The sequence below is a fragment of the Astyanax mexicanus genome, chromosome 7, assembly GCF_023375975.1.
Source record: "Astyanax mexicanus isolate ESR-SI-001 chromosome 7, AstMex3_surface, whole genome shotgun sequence".
In the NCBI taxonomy this organism is placed as follows: domain Eukaryota; kingdom Metazoa; phylum Chordata; class Actinopteri; order Characiformes; family Acestrorhamphidae; genus Astyanax; species Astyanax mexicanus.
Genome location: NC_064414.1, coordinates 12,563,432 through 12,585,902, shown reverse-complemented (window position 1 = coordinate 12,585,902; position 22,471 = coordinate 12,563,432). Strand labels below are relative to the sequence as shown.

At 38.5% G+C, this 22,471-nt stretch overlaps 1 long non-coding RNA gene across 4 annotated transcripts in view; it reads right to left on the bottom strand.

Annotated features, from left to right (window-relative positions):
* LOC125802970 (uncharacterized) overlaps window positions 1-22,471 on the bottom strand; it is a 100,253-nt gene that overhangs the window by 5,515 nt on the left and 72,267 nt on the right. The window contains exon 4 of one of the 4 annotated variants that reach the window (XR_007440017.1): window positions 6,953-7,048. The exons of the other annotated variants lie outside the window; for them this stretch is intronic. This is a non-coding gene — a long non-coding RNA (uncharacterized LOC125802970). The remainder of the gene's footprint in view (window positions 1-6,952; window positions 7,049-22,471) is intronic. 4 annotated transcript variants of the gene reach the window in all.

Below are 22,471 nucleotides of genomic sequence, written 5' to 3'. Positions count from 1 at the left end.
CAGAAAGCAGAAATGTTTTATCCAGTGTTAAGGACCAAAAACACACGCTAATGTTCCCTAAGCTATTGTTAGTCATAATGATTGATTAGTCTTTTCCTAATTCATCTTTGGGTGTTAAGTGTTAGAGTTAAACACAGACACAGTAATAAAGATTTAACTATTGTGAAACCTCCAAACAGTATGGAGCTATATAAACCCTGGGAAATAGTCCAGGGTTTAACTCTGTGGGAGTTAACCTTTTAACATGCCTTGTCCTGTATACGGTCTACAGGTGTAGGTGATACAAAACCCTTATTCTCTGCAGTAAAATAAGTTATTTACAATCATTTACACACTGTTTTCTCTCTACTCCCTTTAATAATTCCAGATCAGTAACAGGAATCAACCCAAATTCTGCATGTTTGAAAATAGACCTAAAAACTAGACAAATATAATGAAACTAAAGGTTTGGAGGACATGACCTGTTTGATTTGTATTCAGGAAAGTATTGATTTCGAAATGAAGTTCAGGAAAAAGCATATTTTATGATTTAATTCATTATATTTTGTGAGTTGCAGATTTACTTGACTATTTTTCTGTACTTTCTATTACAATTACAATTATGCTATTCAGTAACATTCATTATCGAACATGAAAGCTTTTAATGTAATTATTGAATAGAAATCCTCAGGATTAGTGGTGTAATGTCATGCAGAAAATTGACAAAATATCCTTGCCTGTAAAAAGGGTTAATTCAGCACTTGACATTTTGCTGTTTGTTATAAATTTTATATTATTCATCACTCCTCACAATCACAAAGTCTGAAAATATATAGTGGATCATAAGAGCCGAAACGTCTACACCCTGTGACTAACTACATCTAAACACCTTCACATGTATGTGTACACCACTCAGCCACTCACACTCATTGACCATTTCTTTAGCTCCACTGATCATATAGGACACTTTGTAGTTAGAATAATTACATTATAATTATACTTATTGTAATTACAGACTGTAGTATGCTCAGGAGGTTTTAGCGTGTGTTGTTCTGGTACGAGTGGATCAGATACAGCAGTGCTGCTGGAGTTCTTAAACACTTCAGTGTCCCTGCTGTACTGAGAATAGTCCACCAACCACATCTTGTACTCACTGATAAAGGACTAGAGGATAACCAACACTGTAAAGTGTGCAGCAGCAGATTCAGAGCTTCTGTCTGTGACTTTACTTTATCTGTAGGGTGGAGCAGCTGTAGGTAGGGGTGTGTAATAGAGTGGAGGACAGGGAGAGATTAAACACAGTGCTGGTGTTTAAAAACTCCAGCAGCACTGCTGCATTTCAGATCGATCCACCACCCAAATGTGGTTTTCTCTTCTGTGAGTTCCTGATCATTAAAGAACTGGGTAAAAGAGGATAATAATTAAGTATACAGAGAAACAGATACAGAACTACAGTCTGCAATTATGGAACTATCCTGTATGTGTCCTGTATAATCAGTGAAGCTAATAAATTAGACTTTGAGTGTGGAAACAAGAAAATGTATGTATATTCAGTCATAGATACAGGAGTATGACAGTGTATGTGCCACAGGAGCAAGAACACTGTCAGTTGAGAGTTTAGAAATAGCAGTGGATTTAGGATTATGAGGAGGATAGAGGAGTTGTGTTGCTTTATAAAGCATTAAGTGTCGGATCTGAAGAGGATAATCTGGGCAGTTCAGCAAATCTTAAATTTCTAATGGAGAAAACAGGCTCTGCGTTTGGGAATCGAAGGTACACTCTGTGCCCAGACATGTGAGAGAAATGCTTTAACAATCACAAGACTCATGACTTGTTATGGTCTTACTGTATGACTTTCATTTTGTGAAAATAAAAACCACACATAAGAAGTTTAGTTCTTTATTAGACATCCACAGCTTGTGTTCAATTACAATACAGCATCAAATCAAGGTAAATATAAAGGTAATAATAAAAAATAAGCACAAAAAACTGACACACACAAAATGCTAAGACTGTAGTGTGTTAAAGGAAGTGGGAGCTGACTGCTCAGTTATTTTATCCTGTAAAAAAATAACTCTTTGCAGTAGAATACTGCCTATACTAAGATTTCTACTATGATAAAACAGTGAATTACTGTAAATCTGTTGTATAATAGTGCAGCACAGCATTATGGGATATGGTAATTGACATGTCAGGTACTTTTACAGGCTCTTTGTTGTGGGACTGGCTGTAGGAGGGGTGGATGGTTGAAGTTGTTCCTACTTACACTTTAAATAGTTTCCTGTAATTTTTTACAGTAAGTTAACAGCAAAAAAGCTGCCCAAAACAGATTGTTAAATTACAGACATTGAGTGTGGAGACAGATTACATCATATTACTGTACAAAAAGAACAGTATTTTTGTATTTAAATTAACTACAAAGTATTACAGCTTTCTTAGTATGGTAATGGCAATATAATGCTGTTATGGTTCTTTGTTTTTGGGGTCTTTAGTTGCCAATGAAGTACTGCAAAATTACAGTTAGCTATATACTGTTAACAATTTCACTGTATTTAAACAGTAAAATACCAGCAGCAGATGCACTGTAAAGTTATTGCTTCTACAGCCTAAACTATTACAACTACGCAAACCATTACGCTATGTATAACTGAATACTCAAAGGAAAGTAGCCCCAGTAGGCAAGGTTCCACCCTGATGGTGAGTAAGAGGTGGAGGGACACACACTCATTATGTACAAAAAGGATGTCACGAGCCAATAGGAAAGATGTAACTTTTGTGTAACATATTAAATAATTTACATTTTTTCTGTGTATCTGATTAGTTTATATAGAATATATATATATATTTATATACCAACGTATGTATAGGTGTTTTTGGCATATTTAGTATACCATTATTTAACCACCAATACTGACAGTATAATACTGGAGCAGCAAATGAGTAAACTCTGCAACTCTAAGCCAATATACTGTGATAACTTGCTCTTACAGCCTACAACGATGAGACTTGGCAAACTACACACATATCATATTACTGCACGCCCAGGATAAGGTAGCTTTGGGCAACAGACCACACAAAGATGGTAAGTAAGGTAGAGGCCACACCCAATATGCAAATATATGCTGTCAGAGGCCTATAGGAAAGCTGTATGAACCAACACTGTAGAAAGAGCATTGGCATGTAGTAACAAAAAGTTGGTTCAAATTAAATTTTTCATTTGGCTCAACAAACATTTTTTTAACAAACAAGTTCTCTGAACTCATTTTATTGAGTTGTTCTGGCCGGTAAATTCACTCAACTTATTAATATTAGTTCTCATGACTAAAACACAGAATTACTTTTTAGAGTGTATTATTAAACAGCAAAGTACTGTAAATCTGATATCTAATAGTGCTGCACAGCATTATGGGATATGACTATTAAAGTGTCTGGTACTTTTACATGTCCTTTGTTGTGGGAAGGGCTGTAAGGGGGGGGTGAGTAATTTCTGCCTCTGCAGCGCCTTTTCGGGTTTAGCTGTGCTATAGGCGTGGATGATGCTTACTTGTATTTTGGTACGCAGACACATTATCATATGCAAATCAGTCAATCAATAATACTGCCCCCCTGCTGACATCAAACCATCTGAGTCTCACCGCTATCAGAGGCACACTGCTGCTGCTGCAGTTCAGCCAATCAGCTCTCTCCCCTGTCCTGCCTCTAAACCCATACATCACCCAGTGGCCCTCGAAAACTACCTCTCTCATTTTTTAACCTTCTTTAAATCTGAGCTGAGGGTGAAGTCAGCAAAAATCAGAAGGTTTAGTGCCCCTTCAAACCTTCACCAAACAGTAGTGGCTGATTTGTATAAGACTTTATTAAAACCCCACTAACACTCACCAAACATAAGATCTCATATCTCACGTTTAATATTGTTCAACTCAATATCATAGCAAAACAGTGCAATGTGCTTTGAATATGTTCCAGATGTCTTGCGTCATTGGTCCTAAACATATATCTTTTCTATTGGCTGCTGGCAAAATGTATTTGCATAATGGGTATGTCCCCCAAATCTCACATATCATTTACATGTATACACATTTACATTGGCCACCGGAGCTACCTTCTTTTGGTCAGTTAGTAAGTTATACAATATATTATGTTTGGCTGCCTTGTCTCAGTGTTGTACACAATAAGAGCAAGTTACCAGTTTCTTTATTGTAAAATGTGGTTTTATGCTGGCTAAAAACTGTAAAGCAGCATTTCTGTGCTTATTTATTGTTTTGTCTTTACAGTATTACAGTATAATAATTTTACAGTGTGTTTTACAGTTTGTTTATAGGATATTAAATGGATTACAATGTTTGAAACAGTCATTTAAAAAAAGCTACTACCAAATAAAATAAATTAGATAAAATGTTTATATATGTACTTATAAAGTAAACAAGTGTTTACTACTGTTAATTAACAGCATGTCTTTATAGAAACACAGAAAACAGACTCTGAATTGGGAGAGACATTAGTAATGAGGAGACCAACCACTGATTGAATTATAACTGGGAGATCTTGTAATGCTTATCTTAGCGTCATTAAACAAAATGAGCTATAAAGACTTACACTATGCATGAAGGGGGGCAGCATGCAAGCAAGCAAGTGCAGTTGCCAGAACAAGCCAAAAAATAAATAAATAATAGCTGTATATGCATTTAGGAACCAAACATTACAAACTAGTTTTTATCAATTTTGATATTATTTATATTATTCAATTTTTAATTATTATATTAGTGATTTAAAATGGTAAAATGGTAATTAGACCTATGGTTTAGAATATTTTGTGCTCTACCCATTCATACAGCTGGAAGGCTGAGTTTGTATGAGTAAATAGACCTGCATAAGTCAGCATTAATATACTTAGTTTTGTTGCTGAGAGGATTAAAGTTCTAAATGAAAGTACATGTACTCCTAAAAAATACATTTTGACCCTATTACATGTTTTATTACTGATAGCTGGTACACACAACGACTTACAAATATGAATTATAACAGAACACTGAAAGAATGGTTACTTTTTATTTAGTGAAAACAATCAACAGCAAATACACTTAACCCTTGTGTGGTGTTCATATTTTTGTTTACTTTGTTACTTGTATTTAATTCAGCAAAATTAAGCAATTTTACATTAAAATGCTTTACACATGCTTGCTTCACCTAAATTGCAAGCAATATAAACAGCTTACATGGTTAATATTTGCCCTTTACCTTTCTTATGTTACATTTCTTTTAAAAAGTGCTACTCTTTTTTTATTAGTTTTTTAATAAAATGTAAAAGAAAATGAATTAAACTCAAGATATGAGTAGAAAATTTGTTTAGTTTCAAATTTACAAATGAAGCAATGTTTATTAGCCCTTGGCCAAACATACTGTATGTAATATAAATGTGTGTGTGTGTGTGGGGGGTGGGGGTGTACAATGTGTGTTTATCGAAAATGTGTTTTGATATATGTTTTTCACAAAAAATGAGCCAATGCCAATGAGTTTGAGTTAGAAAAATTATTTTTTAGTATCATTTGATGAAAAATGAAAACGGGTCCCACAGACCCGTACACCACACAAGGGGTTAAAAAATAAAAACAACATTAAAATAAGTGAAACGTGTCTATATATTGGATCCCTGTACACCTCCATGTTACATTTCGACTCATTCAAATCTGACGAAGATTAATTTCCACCTGATACATTCTTCCAGGCTACTCATCTGTTCATGACATGCATTTTACTTAATATTCTTTCTGAGGAATAAGCCTGATCTTAAAGATCTGAACGATATTTGACTAAGAAGTCAAGTATAAACATGCAAACAGACCACACAGACTTTTCAGTGCTGGGAGAGTAAATTATGAGACAGATACATGAGTTACAGACAGAGTAGGACAGGGAGAGTCATTTCTGACTAAGAGCTCATGTCTCTTAGCTGCAGAAATGATAAATACTGTGCCTCAAAGCGTCTCCTCTAACAGCTGAACCGCAGATTTCAGCATTAAAGAATCTTTCAGAACAAAGAAGAATGTCTCTGCTCAAATCAGGAGCATATACACACCAATCAGCCACAACATTAAAGCCAAGTGACTGATAGTGAGTATCTAATTACAGTGGCACCTGGTAAGTGGTGGGATCAATAAGGCAGCAAGCGCAGAGTCAGTTCTTGACATTGACGTGTTTTACATGGGAAAAATGGGTTTGTCCAAGGATCTAAGGCTATGTTTAGACTGGCAATTTGGCGCATACCCAGATTGTATCCAGATTAACGGCCATAAAAACTTTTAAATCAGATTTGTGCAAATTTGTGCAAACCAAATTTTGAGATATGAAATGCGATTATAATCAGATTTGTATAAACTAGGGGTTGGAATCACAGAGCAGCTCATGATACAATATTATCAGGATATATTTCAAAATAGTCAAATACTATAACCAGGTCCAAGACAAGGTGAGACAAGTGCTGATTAAAAAAAAAACACAGGTTTATTGTTAACACAGATTCCAGAGGGATTGGTGTACACAGTACAACTAGTGAACGACAAGACATAAATAAATTACAACATACAAGAGGATAGTAGACCAGAAGCAGGGTCGGTACACAGGTATACAAAAAAGGAGTAAAGGGATAAGGCAAGAGAGTAGTCAGCAAGGAAAGCAAGGTTGGTAACTTAAGATAAACAGCAGAACTGTAGGGCTAGACTAGAGAGTAAAATAAGAGCAGAAAAGGGTCGAGAACAATAAGGCAAGAAAGCAAGGAAAATGCGTTGTAACAGAGCTAGTAAACTAGATAATACTCAGCAGAGAACCAAGGGAACAAAGGGCTATGTATACAAACACAAACAGGTGTGGGAAATAAGCAATCAAAAACAGGGAGAGGCTGAAGGCTGCAGAGTCACATGTTCAGCCGAGTCATTCAATAAAATATATAATGTGATATCAATATTTTGTCCCATACCTAGTACAGATGCATTTCAGTCTGGACACTCTGGCTGCTCAAAGTGAAAATCAGTGCTTTTAATTTGTTGTGGTTGGTTTCTGCACTTCCTCATACCTGAAACACAAATACAGATCCCGTCTTACAGTAGAAGATGGCTTGCAACTTGCAAATTTAAAATGATTTATATCATGCTTTTTACATCAAAAGTTGTCACAAAGCAGCTTTACAAAGAAAGAGGTCTGAGAGAGAGTGCTGTGCTTAAGTCCTTAAGCCACACTAAAGAGTAAACTTATCTAATTATTATTATCAATCATCTCTTATTACTTTTAAAGGTAATAATTTATGTGTGGATGTGTGAAATATCCATTACTTTGCTTTCAAGAAAGCAAATAAGGGCTAATTGCTTATTATGCAAAGCATAACATCATACAGTGAGAATTTATAGCTTTCATGTGTCAGACTGTCAGAGACAGGATGAGTACAAATTCAGCCCGGCTGGTCTCTCTCTCTCAGAGGCTGAGGACGCCCGTCTCGTGAGCTGCTTCTTCCTGGAGTCATGGAAAAAGTGTGTCACACTACCCCTCACGAAGAGTAAACAAACCCTTTATCCCCGCCAGCGTCCAGCCAAATCAACAGAGATGCTGCACCTCCTGCCCTTATAGCATCTTAGGATGGAGATTGGTTTGTACAAAGGAGATTTTCCCACAAAATGTACACAATTTCTGCTTTTCTGAAAAATGAATATATTAGACTAATGGAGCTAACAGCCAACGTGAAATTAAACCTTACCAATTAGTGTCAATTTAACTGCACAGCACATTCTCATACACTTCACATCTCATCAGCACGTAACACTTTTACAATATTAAAACTATCAAGAATTTCTTTGAGAACAAAATACAGAAATCCTATTTAAATGTTATGATTTTAAAACCTGGCCATTTTGTAAACACAGATTGCTGATATAAGACTTAAATCTTTAATTTAACAGATATTGAGGGCATTACTGATTACATTCATAGTCTGCACAGAATTTGACTGGAGGTTAATGTGGCACAATTTTCCTTAGACCCTAGATTACGAACTAGCTGAAGTTTAAATAAGTTTCTGCTGAAACATCCTGAAAGTATCACATTACAGTAAACTAGTGGGCACCGAGTGGTCCAGTGGTCTAAAGCCCTGCCATTATGACCAGGGGATCACTGGTTTGAATCCCAGTCATGCAGTTTGCCATGGAGCCCTGAGAGAGCACAATTGGCCTTGCTCTCTCTGGGAGGGTAGATGGGTCTTTCCCCTCATCACTCCTAGGGTGATGTTGGTCAGCACAGGGCATCTGTAGCTGATGTATCAGAACCTAGTCGCTGCGCTTTCCTCCGAGCACACTGTGATGCTACTTGGCAATGCTGCATCAGCATCAGCTTAAAAAACCTGAGGTGGCTGACTACACGTGTCGGAGGAGACATGTGCTACTCTTCACCCTCCTTGTGTTGTGCCATCACCTGTGATGGGGTATATATTGGGCCATACCAAATGACAAACAGGATGTGTTTTTAGTATTATCTGTTGATACTTTATTTAAATGTTTTTGAGTTTATTATCAAAAAGTCTGTAAAATTATTGCTGTCTTAAATGGCTACAATCTGAGGTTCAGGTTGCCTAAATTTTAGTTAGTTTAGTCAGGAAATGTCATAAAAATAACTCCATCAGAACTCTATGGGCCCTCCCACACACCCTGTGCAAGGTGAATTGCGATGCTCCTTGCTATTTTACATCCTGTTAACAGTCTATTTTCATGCCTTGCGCCCCGGCCTTTTAAAATAGCAAGTTTAGGAATAAATCTACACTGGTGGGTGTGGTGGTCTGGAAGTGAGGTGTGTTCAGTTAAATTTTTGGTGTGTTTCTATCTTGGCAGCAAAAAACACAGTTGAACACAGGTTCTCAACTGACCGATTTAGACCCTGACAACAGTCAATAGTCACCTATCCATACCATCCATCTTCTTAGCTACGCAGGTGCGCCATGCGCTCAGCATGCATACAACCCCCCTCTGTACACATACACACAGATGTGCTACAGTTCAGCTTTTACATCAAAATATACAGAATAAAGAATAAAATAACATTACTGTTACTGTAAATTGCCTGCTCACACACCTTCACAGCGTGTATGTGCAAGTCAGGCTCCTCTGCTGAGGCTCCACACAAAGCTCCACACGGTTAAGATCCAACGCGCCAAAGTCAGAGCTCACCTGCATTGTGTGTTTCAAGCCGCGCAAGGCATACTTTTTGCGTCCTAACATTACCAAAGACACAACGACGCCCTAAATCAACTGTGTGATGTGCGGTTGACAGCTCATCTATTGATAGCTAAATAGGGCTATCGGATTAAAGTCGATCTGAAACTGATAATACAAGCAAACATCAATAAAATTTACTTACCAATTAGGCATAATACCTAATAGTAAGCAATATATAAAAAGTCAACAAATTACCTCAGATTATTTTTGTAAATTCAACATTTCCAGGCTTACAGTGTAGCAGGAGCTGCTTGGATAAGTTGGGAAGACTCAAATGCAATTACTCTTTTCATTCATCTTCAAGCAGCATTTTAAAGCAGAATTTTTGGCTGCTCCTTTAAGGAGCTGCTCAGAAGGCCTGTGACCTGCTGTGAGTTCCCTGTGGGTATAGACTTCCTGCTCACCTGCCCGGCCCCTGCTTCACCCTGGGGCGGTGGTTCACAAACTGAAGTGTTACGTACTTTCCAAGAGTTAGTCATCCCCACAGCCTCTATCACATCACCACCTCACCCTCCTCCTGAAAAATCCCCACCAGGAAGTGTCAACAAGGACACAAGCAGGGTGCCTGAGGGCTGAAACACCGCTGCACTCGGCCTCCGTCACCATGCAGAAGTGCCTGTCCTTCAAGTACTGCAGGTTCTTTATTGCAATAATACAATGAATAATGTTTAAACTTCATGTTTTCACATCTATTTGCAATTTACCTTGACATGATGATGACATTAGTCATTAGTGGAGAATTTAAGCTTTAACTCTTTAAGTGATAAAGCTGTAAGTATAGAGATAATATGAAAAATATTAAGTGAAATGACTTATTATTAATTGATGAACATGCAGCAGCAAGTGTCTTCAATGTATTGAAAATAAAACAGTATAAATGTTGGACAATGAATTCTTGGACATCTTAAAAATAGTTCTCATTTAATTATTTTATTTTTTCCTACATTGTAAATGAATACTGAAGTCATCCAGACTATGAAAGACCACATAATGAATCGTGTAGAAACTTAAAAGTGCTAAACAAACCAGAATAATCCTTGAAGCATTTAGGTGCTCTTATCTGGGAAGCTGTTAAATAGCTGTTTCTGAGGCTGGTAACTCTGATGGACTTACCCTGTGCAACAGAGGAAACTCTTGCTCTTCCTTTCCTGGAAAGGAACTATTGATTTCATCATAACATTTTTGAGTCTCTTTTTGACTACACTTGAGAACACTTTCAAAGTTCTTGAAATGTTTCAGATTGATTGACCTTCATTTCTTAAAGCTTTTTTTTTCTTTTCTTAGTTGAGAAGTTCTTGACATAATATGGATTAAAACATTACTCATATAGGGCTATTTACTGTATACCACCTCTAGGCAAAGGCACAGCTGTTAACTAAAAGTCGTTCCAGGTGACTCTACCTCATAAAGCCGATTGAGAAAATCCAGCCAAGATGTGCAAAACTGTCATCTTAGCAAGATGTGCCACTTTAAAGGATTTAACATTTAAAACATATTCTGCTTTGTTTAACAGTTTTTTGTTTATCAAAGAATTCCATACGTTTTTCTTCATAGTTTGGATAATTTAATATTAAACTTTAATGCAGAACATTTAAAAATAATATTCAGTTGTTTTTTAAGATTGTGCTACATGGACACACCTGCTCTTCACCTAGTGTTAAATGCTTTGTTCAGCAGTGTACTGGGTCTGCTCTGGGAACAGTCGCACAATGTGTGTGTGTGTGTGTGGGTATTTCACAGCAGTGAGTCACTATTTACTGCTGTGCACTGACTGGCTGATCTGGGCAGGGTTATTTTAAGCAGGTATAAAGGTGGGTTCCCCTGTCAGGCCCAACACTCCTAGTTGGAGTAGGTCTGCTGAACATCCTGTTTGCCTGAGTTACTCATTGATATTTTTAATGCAAGGGTAAGAATTAAGAGTTCTTCCTCTGTCAACAAAAACTTTTTCAGTGTAGGAGATGACATAGTTCCTATCATTCACTGACACTTCAGCTTTCAGTGGCCAAAGAAACAACAACCAAGTAGAGAAGTCATTCTAAAGTTATGCTAATAGCAGTGTGTATATGCACTAGACAGTCATACAACAGTGAATTTTAAATCACTATAAATCAGTTTATTGTGCCTTTAATTCTCACCTTAATAACTCTCAGAATTTACTTTCAAAAATTGAGTTAACAATTTTCACTCACTTTATTTGAGTAGTGTTTACTTCATTTTGTGAATGTATTTATTTTGTACAGGCTGATGTCCTCCTGCTGTGCTCTAAGCATGTAGCAACTCCACTGGTGCCTTGTTTACTAACTGCAGGGTCATCAGCTGGGTACCACCGCTCATAGATGTTTAGCCCCTTTACCCAGAACATCTCCTGGTGGAGGGGCAGTGAACAGAGATGTCTCTCTGACACTCCCTGCAGCTAGTCAATTTAGGAAGTGCTTCTTCCCCATGCTAAGTCCCATCTTCTCAGCCAGAGTCAGAAGCTAGCTTTCTCCCGCTCCTCAGACAGTCAGTCTTAGTACTTTAATAAATATTACCTACATTTAACAGACACATAAACAATAAGGTTAAGTTTAATTAATATTTCTTAGCACATCATACAAAAAGTAAATCTTCCATATTGGTTCCTAGCATAATTTAGTTCCATAATGGTCATGCCCCCACCCTTTACTCACCACCATCAGTGCTTAGTATTTTTTTTCACAAGGGCTACCTTCCCTTTGGTGCTTCAGTTGATTCTTAAAAGTGAAATCTGGAACATGGTTGTCAGTAGGTATGTGATTTTATGTGTGGTCTTTTGTATTAGGCAATCAGTATTTGTAGTAACTTGTATTCAGAGTAGATTAGCTTGTCTTTTTTGTTTATTTATATAGAATAAGGCCCACTATATATGGGACAATTAATCCAGCATGAAGTTACACTGCATAGTAAAGAAAATGGTAACTCACTCCTATGGCCTACAACACTGTCCAGGAAATGAACCATTACATAAAATATAACTGTAAACCCAGGAGAAGTTAGTTTCGGTAGGTACGACTGCATCGTGTAAATTTGCGTTTGATGAAAATGTGGTGGACCTAGAGTTGGAAACATTTTGAATTGTTTACTGTGACCTAAAATTATTTAAGTTAAGTATGGAGAAAATGTAATTAATATTATTCATTGATGAACCTGCAGCAAGTGTCTTTAGTTTAATAAAAATAAAACAGTATTACTGATGATGTGAAAGCTTGCTTTCCTAAAGGAGTGGCTTTATCTCAAGATAATAGTGTGGACAAGGATTTTTTAGGCATGTTTACATATCTCAATTAAATATCAGTTTGGTATTTAACCAGTTAAAAACAGTAAAATATGTATTGTAACACAGTGTTTCTTATAAAATGTAAACAATGTTGTGGATACAAAATGTACATTATATTGATATGGACCCTTTTATGAATTAGTGAATTGTGCTAAATATGTGTGTGGCTAGAGTATATTTGTTAAAACTGTATGTTCTGGGCATAATGGGTCTGCTTAGAGACAGATATAAGTTAAAATAGAATCAGGAAGAATAGCTTGTTTAGGATGACTCATTCATTTCTGTTGCTCAGCTGATTTCAAAGAAGCAGCTATACTTTACACTGTGACATTTCTCCTTTGAGGGAAAAAAGGTTGCAATAGTGAAAGAAAAGTTAAGTAATATTTTGGTCAAAAACTAAATTAAGTAAAAATAAAAATAATTAAAATGCACAATTCTTTCTGTACCTTAGATTTTGGCAATAGGTTTAGGCATGTTTAGTATAACTATGTTTCCATAGATTTGCAGTTGGCCTCTGAGGCTGATTTTGTAGTTATGGAAGCTTATACCTCATATCATCGCTGTCCAATGAAAAATTGGAAATGAATCTCCAGAACAGCAACTTTACAAGAGAGGAAAAACCTTCTAAACTTTTAATTGAAGTCAATGTAAAAAGTTTATTTCAGGTCATTTTCAAGTAAACTCAAAAACGATCAAAAATACTTGTTTTTCATTGGACAGCGATAATATACTCTATATCATATACAGTATATTACCTCATATAAGTATATTTAATGGGTATTTAAGCAGCTGGCCTTTCTTGTTTGACAAGGTTAGTGTAATGTGGGATTTATATGTTTCATGTGGTAACAAGCAATTGAACTGGGTTTATTCAGTGCAAAAAAACTCTGAATCTATTAGTTAATCATTCAAAATGTTTATTTGAGTGTTCATTTGTTCATGACCACATAATCTCATATTAGCTAAATATAAATACATTGAGTTTGTTTAAATCATTTTAGGCATTTTAATAATAGAAAGATCAATAAAAAAATTGTAAACTGGAAAAAAAATACAACCATCACATAGTAAACATATAAGTAAAAAGACTCTTATAGCCTAAACCATCACGGACGGCCTGTTATTTATATTACATGACTTACATGACTTGTAATGTAGTGTAATGTAGCCTGGTGGTAATTACTACACACTGATGATCAGGGTCAGAAACTGGCACACATACCCGAAATAAAAATCAACTGTGCCAGACGCCAATAAACAAGAAGTGGTCAATCGCAACTAATCGCAAATAATTATAAGTTGAGTCAACCCAAAGATCTCTGTTTTAATGTATATATGTGGTCACAAATGTTCTCCTAACTCAAAATAATTATGTTATGTAATGTTTTGTCATTTTATTAATATTAATTAATATTATTTTAACATTCTGTTGCATAAATTAGACTTAATTTACGTGAAATAATACAAATTGGGGGTTTACAGTGTGGTCATTCCTGATCTTCCCCAGACTGTGTTGCCAAGCTGAAAACACTGAACCTACGCAAAAAAATGAAAAATGAGTTCAACAACTTCTACCGAACAGGTTATATTTACTGTATTTTACACAATAGACAGATAAGTAAACAGGTAAACAGCTAAATAGCTATGCTAGCAAGTTGCTAGAAAAAAAACATTAGTAATATTTACTGTTACTAGTTACTGTTATTGTAGTCATATTATATCACTATAATTTCTAACTTTCGGTTTCGGTTTTATATTTCCTCTTGTTTTATTCCTTCCTTGGTCATTGAGTTTTTTAAGCTGTATGACAGCTAAGAGGCCAGCCCACTTGCTAGCCTCCATGGCTACAGCAACGATGTTGTGTTTTTAAACCTGGCAATCTTGGGGGTGAAATTAGTGTTGGGGAATAAGCAGCAGGCAGTAGTCAGAGGCGGCGGCCACACCGCACATACCACACAGTTCTAGTAAAATAATACTGAAGTCTGAAGCTCTTCTGACAAGAGATGATCCTTAATATATGATGACACATCCTGGTCATTTTATTATTTACTATGGAAAATATAATCCTTATTGGTCCTTATTGGTACAACTATGTGGACACACAAAAGGCATGTAATATTAATATTGACCCAAAAATTGGAAAAGAACAAGATTAACAATTGAATAATGGACCTCTAGCTTTAGGAGGTGTATTTAGTATGCTTTCACACCTGCCTTGTTTGGTCCAGACTTTCAGACTTCTCAGTTTGGTCTGAACCAAAATAGCAGGTGTGAACCCATGGTCCAGACCAAAGAACCAAAAGAGGTGGTCTCAGTCGGGTGCAGTGTGAAACACTTTTCTATATGATTTGGATTTTTAGACCAATAACAGGAAGTTGAGGAAGGCTATCCTTAGCCTTTAAACAAACCAGAGGAAAAAAGAAGTGGTGCTGTGCTGAAATCTGTCTCTCCTTGGCTTGTGTTGCAAGTGCATCATGCAGCAGTATGGGTACAACAGATTATGCTGGTGATTCTGTATCTACTGTAACTGTAGAAAAAGCCTTATTTATAAACAGGAATTAAAGGAGTCTGAGGGGAATCTCTTACACTCGTTCTGCTGCAGGACACACCGGCACTGGAATGGATTACAGGATGTAGTAAAGTTCATTAGTGCTCATAGTCACATACATCATGTGTGTAACTGTCTGCTGTAGAAGGACTGTATGACACTTTGATTGTCCCACCATGTTTGGGTAAGTATATGAAGGCGGGGGAGTTTTGGTGGGGGGGTTGGGTGTAGAGTGGTGGTCTGGCGTGGGAGAGCTGGGTGAAGTTTAATCTAAGCGCTGCAGCACCTGATTGCATGACTTTTGTTTACACAGCTCTGGACAAAGCCATGAAGACAGAGAGCCACTGCAGCCTGACATGTCAGGGCGTGTCCCAGTCGCCCCAGACTCTGCACACTCACTTACTCACTGAGACTTCTCTCTCTGTATCTCTCTAATTCTCTCACTAAACCTCCCTCTCTAACTGCCTCTCTTTGTATCTCTCTCTCTAAATCTCACTCTTTAACTCTCTCTCTCTGTATGTATTTCTCTCTCTCTAAATATCACTTCTTCTGACTCTCTTTCTCTGTATCTCTCTCTAAACCTCACGCTCTCTAATGCTCTCTCTGTAAATCTCACTCTCTCTGACTCTTTCTCTCTCTCAGTTTTTCAGTTCAGTCACATAAATGTTGTCATATAAACTGTTGCCAAAGCAATTATTAATAAAATTAAACAGATATTAGGGAACAAAAAAATATATAAAAAATAAATAATTAAAAAAATTAAACAAATAAAAAAAAAAATAGTAAAATTAAAGATTTAGTGATCAATAGAGAAAGTAAGTAAAATGTCACAGAAGCACATTAGAGTCAAATTAATAGTAGCAAAAGATATATAAGATACAACATCATATATATAATATATCATATGTAGCCAGGTGGTGAATTGAGTATACACCTTTAAAATGTGTGTCTGTAACTTTAAGAAACACAATCAGAAGTGTTGTCACCCTGAGAGAGGAAAGGGAGGAGCTAAGAGCATGGTAGAGAAGGAGGCTCAAGCTGCAGTGAATGGTGGTGCTCCATTTTAGGATCCATCCAGAGCCATCCTAATGAAATAAGAGAAGCTGTTTGTCTAAGTTCTCTTAAAGAAATGCTCAAATCTTGTTGAGTAAAGCTGAGTAGATCAAGTGCCACTACCAAATACTGTACTGTGTTTTACAGTGTATTCATTTTATTTTTGTTGTTTTAAATAAAAATCTGAATAAAATACCCCACGAAAAAAAGTTCTTTTGTCATTTGGTGTGAGTCCTTTCCCCGGTGACAAAAATTGGTACCAGGAGTGGGATTTCTGATAGTTTGGTTAGGTTTCTTAGGTAATACATTAGAACACAGTACCATTATTTGGTAGTGGTGAAGTGCCGCAGGTTCGAGAGGGAGAGAGTGGAACCAGGACCTGGTGGTGGTGATAGAGGACCTAGTGATCAGACGTCGGACTGCAGACGGAGTTGCAGAGACGGTGGAGTGGAGGACTCATCGCTGCTGGCTGCTGCTGTTCATCTTCCCGGACTGATCCAGAAACCTTATCCTTTATCTGGCAAAGACTATTTTGTCCTAAAATGTCTGACCATTCAGAGGAGGAGAGGGACTCTGACGATGGGGTTGAGCCAGAAGAATCGGACATTCAGAAACAAATTGGTGAACTGAACAGAAAACATGCTGTAGCAATGGCAACCATTGATTCCTTGAATAGGATGCCTGATAGAACATATGTCTATGTGCCACGAGAGCGTCATATCGCTCCATTCACTGGTGATTTTGAAAAAGATGGAAGACTGGTAGATGATTTCATTGAGGAAACTGAACGCGTCTTACGTGCACGCAGTCAGTCTCCTCCTGAGCAGTATGACTTTGTTCTCTCTTTGTTGGGAGGGGCTGCATTAGAAGAGGTATGTTTACAAAGTGATAGTGAAGTAGACCAGGTTAGTGACCTGTTCACCTACCTTCGGGAAGCTTTTAGTGATAGGCGTAGTGGGGCTCAGCTATTGCATGACATTTACAGCCGCAAACAGAGAGAGAGTGAAGGCTTACTGGAATTTTCACATGCCTTATCACAAACACTTAACAATGTATTGAGACAAACACCTGATGCAGTACCAAATATGAAGGTAGTATTGAGAGATCAGTTTGTCGAGGGAGTTCGGGACCCTGCACTTAAGAGAGAGCTTAGGAGGTGGGTTAGAAACAAACCTGATTCTTCGATGGTAGAAGTACGTGAGGAAGCTTACCTATGGAATATGGAAGAGCCTACAAATTCAAAACCATCTAGAACTAGAAGTAAGGTGTCTGATTCTGAGAGGGGTGCATACTGTGCTGTAGTAAGTGTTGGTGAACACAAACCATTGACTTTGGATGACGTCATGCAGGTTGTTACTGAGCAGGGAAAGCAGCTTAGTGAGATAACGCAGGCAGTAATGGAGTTGACCACTCAGAAAACTCACACGTTCAAACCTGTCTCTAAGGCAAGGGCTCCACTCAGATTTACAGATGATGGCAAACCTATCTGTCTGAAGTGTCAGAAGGAGGGACACATTGCCAGAAATTGTCAACAAAAACGGCATACTAAAAATCTGGCATTTACTGATGTACAGGGAAACGAAAGGCCCCGATTGCTGTGAGTCTGGCAATTCAGGGGCAAACTACAGACTCACCTAAAGCCAAGTTTAGCCAAGGTCAGGTGTAGGAGCGTGCGGTAGGAACTTGCCCTACAATAGATGTTAACATTGGGAATGTTCCTGTTTCATGTTTGCTGGATACAGGCAGCCAAGTAAGCACTATTACAGAAGAGTTCTTCCGCCAGCAGTTAGGGGGAGAAGAGGGGGATATGCTTTCGAAGTCTGGCTGGCTTAAATGAACTGCCGCCAATGGATTAGATATTCCCTACCTGGGCTATTTGGAGTTAGAGATGGATACCATGGGTATTAAAATCCCTGATTGTGGATTTTTAGTCGTGAAAAACCCTGAGAGTTCTCAGTCATCCCTACCTGCTATCATAGGCATGAACATCATCAGTCGTTGTCGTCAGTTAGTTCAGGCTGAATTTGATAGAACTTTGGATGCAAAGCTAGACTCAGATTGGAGGACTGTTTTCCAACAGATGCATAAATGTTGACAAGACAAAGATGGCTCGACTAGCAGGGAAAGATTGTACATGTCCCAGCTGAATCAGTAGTCACTGTCATGGTCAGAGGTTTCTCAGACAAGTCACCAAACCAAGGTTCATGGTTGTTGGAGCCTGGTAAACTACCATTACCAGGAGGTATTGTAGTCATGCCTTCTTTGGTTAAGGAACACCGACATCAGATTCCAGTGCAAGTAGTTAATCTCTCTAGAGAGGATGTGTGGCTCAATCCAAGAACTCGCATAGGTGTCTTGTCACCTGTACAGTGCATTACCAATAATCAGCACTGTGAAGTAACGTTTCAGCGCATTTCAGCCAATACAGAGCAGGTGTCAGTGGATTTAAAAGAGTCTCAAGATCATCAAAAGGTGTCTGATATACTGAGTAAGCTGGATATAGGTGGCACTGAAAAAGAACAAGCAGAGTTAAGGGCCTTACTTGGTAAATATTCAGATGTGTTCGCTGTTGGACATGATGAGCTAGGCTACACAGAAAAGGTGAAACATGAGATTGTATTAGTTGATGACACTCCAGTGAACCTTCCATACCGTCGTATCCCACCAACCCAGTACAAGGAGGTCAAAGATCACATTTCTCAGCTTCTAAGTGTCACCGGGGAAAGGACGCACACCAAATGACAAAATACGTTTTTTTCAGGTATTTTATTCTGGTTAAATTGTACTCAAAACAATAAAAATAAAAATGAATACACTGTAAAACCCTAGCTTAGAACACAGTACAGTATTTGGTAGTGGCACTAATTACAGAAAATAGATAAATAACATTAATACCACATTAATACCATTAACAGAGCTCTTTTAATATTTGTTTTTAAGCTCACCTCGATTTACTCAGCTTTACTCAACAAGACTTGAGCATTTCTTGGATAAACAGCTTCTGTAACCCAGAAAAATACAAGGCTTGACCACGAGGAGCACACTACCCCACAGAAACAATGCCATCTGCCCGCATCTGGTTGTGATTCATCCAAAATACATGTTTAGAAAGGCAATATAGGCATCTACTACTGTTATAGGCCAACTAAACCTTATATTGTTCAGTATTTCCTGATTTTTACCTCTTATTTCATTAGGATGGCTCTGGATGGATCCTAAAATGGAGCACCACCATTCACTGCAGCTTGAGCCTCCTTCTCTACCATGCTCTTAGCTCCTCCCTTTCCTCTCTCAGGGTGACAACACTTCTGATTGTGTTTCTTAAAGTTACAGACACACATTTTAAAGGTGTATTCTCAATTCACCACCTGGTTACATAAGGAAAGGAGTGATTCAGGAGAGTACCAGCTCCTATGCTTCACCTGTGGTAGTAGTAAGGACGCCTGATGGTAGTATACGACTCTGCGTCGACTATCGTAAGCTAAACTTAAAAACTAAACGAGACGCATTTCCTTTACCTCGTATAGACGAAAGTTTTGATTCTTCTCATCTATAGACCTGGCTAGTGGATACCACCAGGTGGCAGTACATGAACGTGACCGGCACAAGACTGCATTCACAACCCCATATGGGTTATATGAACACTTACGCATGCCAATGGGGGTTGTAAATGGACCAGCTACATTTCAAAGGTTGATGCAGGCAACTATGACTGACCTAATTTTTCAAATAATTTTAGTATACTTGGATGACATTTTAGTCTTCTCTAGGACATTTTCAGAGCACGTTGAGAGATTAGAGACAGTATTGAGACGACTCCAGGAGACAGGTCTCAAAATCAAAATAGAGAAATGTAATTTCCTTCAGGAAAAGGTAAAATTCCTAGGACATCAGGTCTCCGCAGAAGGTATAGTGACCGACCCTGATAAGGTAGAAGCTGTGAAGCAGTGGCCAGTACCTACCACTCTGAAAGCTTTACACTCATTCTTAGGGTTCTGTAGCTATTGCCGAAGATTCCTGCAGGGGTTTTCAAAGATAGCTGGTCCACTGCATGATCTGGTAAATAACTGTCTAATGGTTGGACCTCCCTCTAGAGTAAATGAGCGGTTGTTGAGCTTATGGAGTACTGAGTGTCAGACCTCATATGATGTTTTAAAGGAGAAGCTTAGTTAGTGCTCCGGTGCTCGGGTTTGCAGACTTCACTCGCCCTTTCACTGTAGAGACAGATGCGAGTAGCCACGGTTTAGGAGCTGTCTTATGTCAGCAACAGGATGGTAAAAGGCGGGTGATAGCATACGCAAGCCGTAGGCTTAGAAAGGCTGAACAAAATGACAAGAACTACAGCAGTATGAAGTTGGAGCTTCTCGCCCTAAAATGGGCCATAACTGAGAAGTTTAGGGGATATCTGCTGGGTGCAAAATTTACCGCAATCACCGACAACAACCCATTATGCCATCTCAACACAGCCAAGCTAGGAGCTGTTGAGCAGAGATGGGTAGCGCAGTTAGCTGCCTTTGACTTTGACGTTCAGTATCGCCCCGGCCGGAGTAATAAGGCTGCGGATGCCCTCTCTAAGCACCCTTTAGCAGGGGAGCCGAACGTTGCCTCTGAAGATTTGGAGTATGATGGTTGTGTGGCTATTTGTAATTTGATCAACAAAGGAACCACACTAGGGCAGGAACTAGTAGATGTTGGGCTGGAGAGGTGCGAGGTTCGACAAATTCGAGCTAGTGAGGCAGGTCACCCTTTGGCTGGGTTAGATCAGGAAAATACACCTACTTTACCAGGCTATTCTAAAGATGAGTTGCGTTCTTTTCAGGAGCAAGATCCTGTCCTCAGCATCTTTAGGTCATTTTGAGTCAGAGGGAAAAAGCCAAACAATAAGGAGAGGAGAGACTTGTCTAAATCTGTACTGTCACTGGGGTAGAATTAGAGAGCAGGATGGTCTACTGTACCGAGTGGTGGAAGATCTGAGACAAGAGGAATGCAATCAGTTACTGTTGCCAGCTTGTTTAAAAGTACAAGTTCTTGAGAGTGTACATAACTCTATGGGTCACCAGGGCATAGAGAGGACAATGCAACTGTTAAAGCCAAGATGTTTTTGGGTTGGGATGTATGAGGATGTTGAGCAGTGGGTAAAGAAATGCCAACGTTGTGTACTTACCAAAATGCCTCAGCCAAAGATACGTCCACCTATGCAGTCATTTTTGGCTACCAGACCATTAGAGGTAATTGCTGTAGATTTTACTCTGTTGGAACCAGCTACAGATGGTAGAGAAAATGTTCTGGTTATCACAGATGTGTTCACGAAATTTACACAGGCTTTCGCGACTCGAGACCAAAAAGCAGACACAACAGCAAAAATCCTTTTAAAGGAATGGTTTATGAAGTACGGTGTGCCCGAGCGTCTGCATTCAGACCAAGGCCGTAATTTTGAAAGTGAATTGATTGCTGAACTTTGTAAACTGTATGGTGTAAAGAAAAGCCGTACCACCCCTCATCACTCTACCGGAAACGCCCAGTGTGAGCGCTTTAATAGGACGCTACACAATCTTTTGCTCAGTCTCCCTCCAGACAAAAAGCGTTGTTGGCCTGAGCATTTATCTGAAGTTGTGTACGCATACAATGTGACCCCTCATGCCACAACGGGGTATTCCCCTTATTTATTGCTTTTTGGAATCGACCCGCATCTGCCAATTGATGCTTTGTTAGGACAGACTGCAGAGGTATCAGCAAAAGCTGACTGGTTAGCTGCTCACCAAAGGCGACTGAAAGAGGCACATGCTCGAGCTAAAGAACATTCTGAACAAAAAGCTGCCGAACGCATAGCTTTCCAGAATGACAAAACCTATTGTCCACCAGTTGGTGTTGGTCAAACTGTGTATCTCAGGAACAGACCACAGGGACGAAATAAAATACAGGATGCTGTTGAGCCAGTAGAGGGAGGCCCAGTGAAAAGGGTTAATAGGGTTGACATTAGGCCATTTGTATTTACTCCCATTCCTACTCCTAGAAAGAAAAGTAATCTTCCTAGATCTGAGACGACTGCCGTTAATGACACTGAGTTAGATCCAGAATGTATTGAGGAGGGTGTGGTTTTGGAAGAGATGTGTGTTCCAAGGTTGCAGATAGAAATGGACCGTCATGCTGTTCCCTCTAATGACAGGACAGAGTCAAATCCGACCAGTGTTGAGGTTGGTCCTGAAGCAGAGACAGTGGAATCAGATACTGGGTCCAATCTTGAGGTTCACTCATTACCTGTGCCTACTCCTCGTAGGAGCAAAAGAACTAATGCAGGACATCATTCTAACCTGCATCATGAACCCAGATCCATATTAGAGTCCG